This window comes from Homarus americanus, unplaced genomic scaffold (assembly GCF_018991925.1).
Source record: "Homarus americanus isolate GMGI-L3 unplaced genomic scaffold, GMGI_Hamer_2.0 scaffold55697, whole genome shotgun sequence".
Lineage (NCBI taxonomy): Eukaryota > Metazoa > Arthropoda > Malacostraca > Decapoda > Nephropidae > Homarus > Homarus americanus.
The window spans coordinates 1-7,592 of NW_024756545.1; positions in this window are offsets into that span (position 1 = coordinate 1).

Consider the following 7,592-nt stretch of genomic DNA (forward strand, 5'->3'; position numbering starts at 1 on the left):
TTTGTTATACTCGATCAGGGACTTTTGTTATACTCTGGATCAGGGACGACTGTAAACTGGTGAGGAGACTTGTTATACACGATCAGGACTTGCTAAACTCGATCAGAGGCCTTGTTATACCTCGATCAGGGCCTTTGCTATAGTCGATCAGGAACTCTTGTTATACATCGATCAGGGGCCTTTGTTATACTTTGATCAGGGCTGCTTATACCTGACTGTACCCTTTTGTTATTCTCGATCAGAGGCCTTTGTTATACTCGATCAGGGGACTTTGTTATACTCGATCAGGGGACTTTGTTACACTCGATTAGGGCAGTCTGTTATACTCGAGGAGGGGACTCTGTTATACTCAATCAGGGGACTTTGTTATCCTCGATCAGGGGCCTTTGTTATACTCGATCAGGGGACTTTGTTGTACTCGAAAAGTGGCTTTTGTTATACTCTTTTAGAGGCATTTGTTATACTCGAACAGGGGCCTTTGTTAAATTCGATCAAAGGCCTTTGTTATTCTCGATTAGAGGACTTTGTTAAACTCGATGATTAGACTTTGTTATACTCGATCAGGGGAGTTTGTTATACTCGATCAGTGGCTTTTGTTATATTCGATCAGGGGCCTTTGTTATACTCGATCAGGGACCTTTGTTATACTCGATGAGGGGACTTTGTTATAATCGACCAGGAGTCTTTGTTATACTCGAGCAGGGGACTTTGTTATATTCGATGAGGGGACTTTGTTATACTCGATCATGGGACTTTGTTATACTCGATGAGGGGCCTTTGTTATACTCGATGAGGGGACTCTGTTATACTCGATCAAGTGGCTTTGTTATGCTCGATGAGGGGACTTTGTTATATTCGATGAGGGGACTTTGTTATCCTCGACCAGGGGAGTTTATTATACTCGATCAGGGGTCTTTGTTATTCTCGATCAGGGGACTTTGTTATACTCGGTGAGGGGACTTTGTTATACTCGATCAGGGGACTTTGTTAAACTCGATCAGAGGCCTTTGTTATACTCGATCAGGGGACTTTGTTATACCCGATCAGGGAACTTTGAAATACTCGATCAAGGGCCTTTGTTATACTCGTTCAGGCGTATTTGTTATATTCGATTAGGGGCCTTTGTTATACTCGACCAGGGGACTTTGTTATACTCGATCATGGGACTTTGTTATACTCGATTAGGGGCCTTTGTTATACTCGATTAGGGGCCTTTGTTATACTCGATCAGGAAACTTTGTTATACTCGATCAGGGGACTTTGTTATATTCGATGAAGGGACTTTGTTATACTCGATCATGGGACTTTGTTACACTCGATGAGGGGCCTTTGTTATTCTCGATCAGGGGCCTTTGTTATACTCGATCAGGGGCCTTTGTTATACTCGATCAGGGCCTTGTTATACTCGGATCAGGGCCTTGTTATACTCGATCAGGAACTTTGTTATACTCGATCAGGGACTCTTTGTTATCCCTCGACCAGGGACTTTTTTATACTCGATCAGCCCTGTTAAACTCTGATTAGGGCCTTGTTATACTCCAACCAGGGACTTTGTTATACTCGATGAGGGGCCTTTCTTAAACTCGATCAGAGGCCTTTGTTATACTCGATCAGGGGACTTTGTTATACTCGATCAGGGGACTTTGTTACACTCGATTAGGGCAGCCTGTTATACTCGAGGAGGGGACTCTGTTATACTCGATCAGGGGACTTTGTTATCCTCGATCAAGGGCCTTTGTTATACTCGATTAGGGGACTTTGTTGTACTCGAAAAGTGGCTTTTGTTATACTCTTTTAGAGGCATTTGTTATACTCGAACAGGGGCCTTTGTTAAACTCGATCAAAGGCCTTTCTTATTCTCAATTAGAGGACTTTGTTAAACTCGATGATTAGACTTTGTTATACTCGATCAGGGGAGTTTGTTATACTCGATCAGTGGCCTTTGTTATACTCGATCAGGGACTTTGTTCGATCAGGGGCTCTTTATACTCGATCAGGGACTGTTATTCTCGATCAGGGACTTTGTTATACTCGATCAGGGGGCTTTGTTATACTCGATCAGGAACCTTGTTTTACTCGATCAGGGGCCTTTGTTATAATCGTTCAGGGACTTTGTTATACTTGATCAGGGGACTTTGTTATACTCGATCAGGGGACTTTGTTATACTCGACCAGGGGAGTTTGTTATACTCGATTAGGGGCCTTTGTTAAACTCGATCAGGGGCTTTTATACTCGATCAGGGGACTTTGTTATACTCGATCAGGGGACTTTGTTATACTCGATCAGGGGCTTTGCTCTACTCGATTAGGGTACTTTGTTATTCTCGATCATTGGACTTTTTATACTCGATCAGGGAACTTTGTTATACTCGACCGGAGTTTGTTATACTCGATCAAGGGACTTTGTTATACTCGATCAGGGGACTTTGTTATCTCGATCAGGGACTTTGTTATATTCGATGAGGACTTTCTTATTCTCGATTATTGGACTTTGTTATACTCGATCAGGGCCTTTGTTATACTCGATTAGGGGACTTTGTTATACTCGACCAGTGACTTTATACTCAATCACGGGCCTTTGTTATACTCGATCAGGGGCCTTTGTTATACTCGATCAGGGACTTTGTTATACTTGATCAGGGCCTTTGTTATAATCGACCAGGGCCTTGGTTATACTAGATCAGGGACTTTGTTATTCTCGATCAGGGGACTTTGTTATACTCGATGAGGGCTTTGTTATACTCGATGAGGAACTTTGTTATAATCGTTCAGGGACTTTGTTATACTCGATCAAGGACTTTTTATACTCGACCAGGGAGTTTGTTATACTCGATTAGGGCCTTTGTTAAACTCGATCAGGAGCTTTTGTTATACTCGATCAGAATTTGTTATACTCGATCACGGGACTTTGTTATACTCGATCAGGTGGCTTTGTTATACTCGATCAGGAACTTTCGTATACTCGATCAGGGGCCTTTGTTATAATCGTTCAGTGGTTTCTGTTATACTCGATCACGGGACTTTGTTATACTCGATCAGGTGGCTTTGTTATACTCGATCAGGGAACTTTCGTAAACTCGATCAGGGCGCTGTTATAATCGTTCAGTGGACTTTGTTATACTCGATCAGGGTTTTGTTATACTCGATCAGGGGACTTTGTTATACTCAATGAGGGCTTTGTTATACTCGATCAGAGTCCTTTGTTATACTCGATCAGGGGACTTTGTTATACTCGATCAGGGACTTTGTTATACTCGTTCAGGAAACTTTGTTAAACTTGATCGGGGACTTTGTTATACTCGATCAGGGCTTTTGTTATACTCGATCAGGGGGCTTTGTTATATGATCAGGGCCTTTGTTATAATCGTTCAGGGCTTTGTTATACTCGATCAGAATTGCTGTTATACTCGATGAGGGGCCTTTGTTATACTCGATCATGGTACTTCTCCCGATCATGGTACTTTGTTATAGTCGATGATGAGCGCTGTTATACTCGATCAGGGGAGTTTGTTATACCCGATCAGGGGACTGTTATATGAAATCCGGGGTGTGTTATACTATGAGGGCTTTGTTATACTCGATCAGAGGCTTTGTTACTCTTGATCAGGGCCTTTGTTATAATCGTTCGAGACTTTGTTATACTCGATCAGGGGACTTTGTTATACTCGACCAGGGACTTTGTTGCCTATACTCGATGAAGGGCCATTTGTTATACTCGATGAGGGACTTTGTTCTACTCGATCAGGGGACTTTGGTATACTCGATCGGCGGACTTTGTTATCTTCGATGAGACTTTGTTATTCTCGATCGCAGGACTTTGTTATACTCGATCAGAGACGCTGTTATACTCGATCGAGGACTTTGTGCTATACTCGGAAACAGGGACTTTGTATATACTCGATCCAGGCCTTTGTGACCTCGATCAGGGCCTTTATTTATGCTCGATCAGGAGACTTATTTATACTCGACCAGGGTCTTTGTTGCCCTCGATTAAGGGCCTATGTTATGCCTTGATGAGGGCTTTGTTGCCTCCGATCAGGGGCCTTTGTTATACTCGATCAGGGGAATTTGTTTTTCTCGATCAGGGGACTTTGTTATACTCGATTAGGGGCCATTTATATACTCGATCAGGGGACTTTTTTATACTCGAATAGGGGACTTTGTTATAATCGTTCAGGCGACTTTGTTATACTCGATCAGGGGACTTTGTTATACTCGATGAGGAGACTTTGTTTTACTCGACCAGGGGAGTTTGTTATACTCGATCATGGGCCTCTGTTAAACTCGATGAGGGGCCTTTTTATACTCGATCAGGGGACTTTGTTATTCTCGATCAGGGGACTTTGTTATACTCGATGAGGGGGCTTTGTTATACTCGATCAGGGAACCTTGTTATACTCGATCAGAGGCCTTTGTTATAATCGTTAAGGGGACATTGTTATACTCGATGAGGGGACTTTGTTATACACGATCAGGGGACTTTGTTATACTCGACCAGGGAAGTTTGTTATACGCGATTAGGGGCCTTTGTTAAACTCGATCAGGGGCTTTTGTTATACTCAATCAGGGGACTTTGTTATACTCGATCAGGGGCGTTGTTATGCTCAATCTGGGGACTTTGTTATTCTCGGGCCTGATCAGGGACTTTGTTATACTCGATCAGGGGACTTTGTTATACTCGATGAGGGGCTTTGTTATACTCGATCAGGGGACTTGGCCCTCGTTATACTCGATCAGGGACTATACTCGATCAGGAGACTTTGTTATACTCGATCAGGGGAGTTATACTCGATCAAGACTTTGTTATACTCGATCAGGGGACTTTGTTATACTCGATCAACGACTTTGTTATCCTCGATCAGGGGACTTTGTTATACTCGATGAGGGGGCTTTGTTATACTCGATCAGGGGACTTTGTTATACTCGATGAGGGGACTTTGTTATACTCGATTAGGGGCCATTTTTATACTCGATCAGGGGACTTTGTTATACTCGAATAGGGGACTTTTTATAATCGTTCAAGCGACTTTGTTATACTCTGTCAGGGGACTTTGTTATACTCGATCAGGGGACTTTGTTATACTCGATGAGGGGCCTTTGTTATACTCGATCAGAGGCCTTCATTATACTCGATCAGGGGACTGTGTTACACTCGATCAGGAGACTTTGTTATACTCATTCAGAGGCCTTCGTTATACTCGATCAGGGGACTGTGTTATACTCGATCAGGAGACTTTGTTATACTCGATCAGGGGACTTTGTTATACTCGATCAACGACTTTGTTATCCTCGATCAGGGGACTTTGTTATACTCGATGAGGGCTTTGTTATACTCGATCAGGGGACTCGATTGTTATACTCGAATAGGGACTTTGTTATAATCGTTCAGGCGACTTTGTTATACTCGATCAGGGGACTTTGTTATACTCGATAGGGGACTTTGTTATACTCGACCAGGGGAGTTTGTTATACTCGATTCAGGGACTTTGTTATACTCGATTTTGTTATATTCGATCAGGGGACATTGTTATACTCGATGAGGGGACTTTGTTATTCTCGATTATGGGACTTTGTTATACTCGATCAGGGGCCTTTGTTAAACTCGATTAGGGGACTTTGTTATACTCGACCAGGGGACTTTGTTATACTCGATCAGGGGCCTTTGTTATACTCGATCAGGGGCCTTTGTTTTACTCGATCAGGGGACTTTGTTATACTCGACCAGGGTTCTTTGTTATACTCGATCAGAGGCCTTTGTTATACTTGATCAGGGGGCTTTGTTATACTCGATCAGGGGACTTTGTTATTCTCGATCAGGGGGACTTTGTTATACTCGATCAGTGGGCTTTGTTATACTCGATCAGGGAACTTTGTTATACTCGATGAGGGTCTTTGTTATACTCGGTCAGGCGCCTTTGTTATATTCGATCAGGTATGCCTTTGTTATACTCGACCGGGGGAATTTGTTATACTCGATGAGGGGCCTTTGTTAAACTCGAACAGGGGCCTTTGTCATACTCGATTAGGGGACTTTGTTATACTCGATCAGGGGGCTTTGTTTTACTCGATCAGGAAACTTTGTTATATTCGATCAGGGTCCTTTGCTATAATCGTTCAGGGGACTTTGTTATACTCGATTAGGGGCCATTTTTATACTCGATCAGGGGACTTTGTTATACTCGAATAGGGGACTTTGTTATAATCGTTCAGGCGACTTTGTTATACTCGATCAGGGGACTTTGTTATACTCGATGAGGAGATTTTGTTTTACTCGACCAGGGGAGTTTGTTATACTCGTTCAGGGGACTTTGTTATATTCGATCAGGGGACTTTGTTATACTCGATCAGGGTACTTTGTTATACTCGATTAGGGGACTTTGTTATATTCGATGAGGGGACTTTGTTATTCTCGGTGAGGGGGCTCTGTTATACTCGATCAGGGGACTTTGTTATACTGGATGAGGGGACTTTTTTATACTCGATTAGGGGTCATTTTTATACTCGATTAGGGGACTTTGTTATACTCGAATAGGGGTTTTTGTTATAATCGTTCAGGCGACTTTGTTATACTCGATCAGGGGACTTTGTTATACTCGATCAGGGGACTTTGTTATTCTCGACCAGGGGAGTTTGTTATACTCGATCAGGGGACTTTGTTATACTCGATCAGGGGACTTTGTTATACTCGATCAGGGGACTTTGTTATACTTGATCAGGGGCCTTTGTTATACTCGATCAGGGGACTTTGTTATACTTGATTAGGGGACTTTGTTATACTCGATCAGGGGACTTTGTTATATTCGATGAGGGGACTTTGTTATTCTCGATCATGGGACATTGTTATACTCGATGAGGGGCCTTTGTTATACTTGATCAGGGGGCTTTGTTATACTCGATCAGGGGACTTTGTTATTCTCGATCAGTGGTGACTTTGTTATACTCGATCAGGGGGCTTTGTTATACTCGATCTGGGAACTTTATTATACTTGATAAGGGTCCATTGTTATACTCGTTCAGGCGCCTTTGTTATATTCGATCAGGGGCATTTGTTACACTGGATCAGGGGCCTTTGTTATACTCGATCAGGGGACTTTGTTATACTCGATCTTGAGACTTTGTTATACTCGATCAGGGGGCTTTGTTTTACTCGATCAGAAAACTTTGTTATACTCGATCACGGGCCTTTGTTATAATCGTTCAGGGGACTTTGTTATACTCGATCAGGGGACTTTGTTATACACGATCAGGGGACTTTGTTATACTCGATCAGGGGACTTTGTTATATTCGATGAGGGGACTTTGTTATTCTCGATCATGGGACATTGTTATACTCGATGAGGGGCCTTTGTTATACTCGATGAACGGTCTTTGTTCTACTCGACAAGGGGAGTTTGTTATACTCGATCAGGGGACTTTGTTATACTCGTTCACGGGACTTTGTTATACTTGATCAGGGGACTTTGTTATTCTCGATGAGGGGGCTTTGTTATACTCGATCAGGGGAATTTGTTATGCTTGATGAGGGGCCTTTGTTAAAATCGTTCAGGGGACTTTGTTATACTCGATCAGGGGACTTTGTTATAATCGTTCAG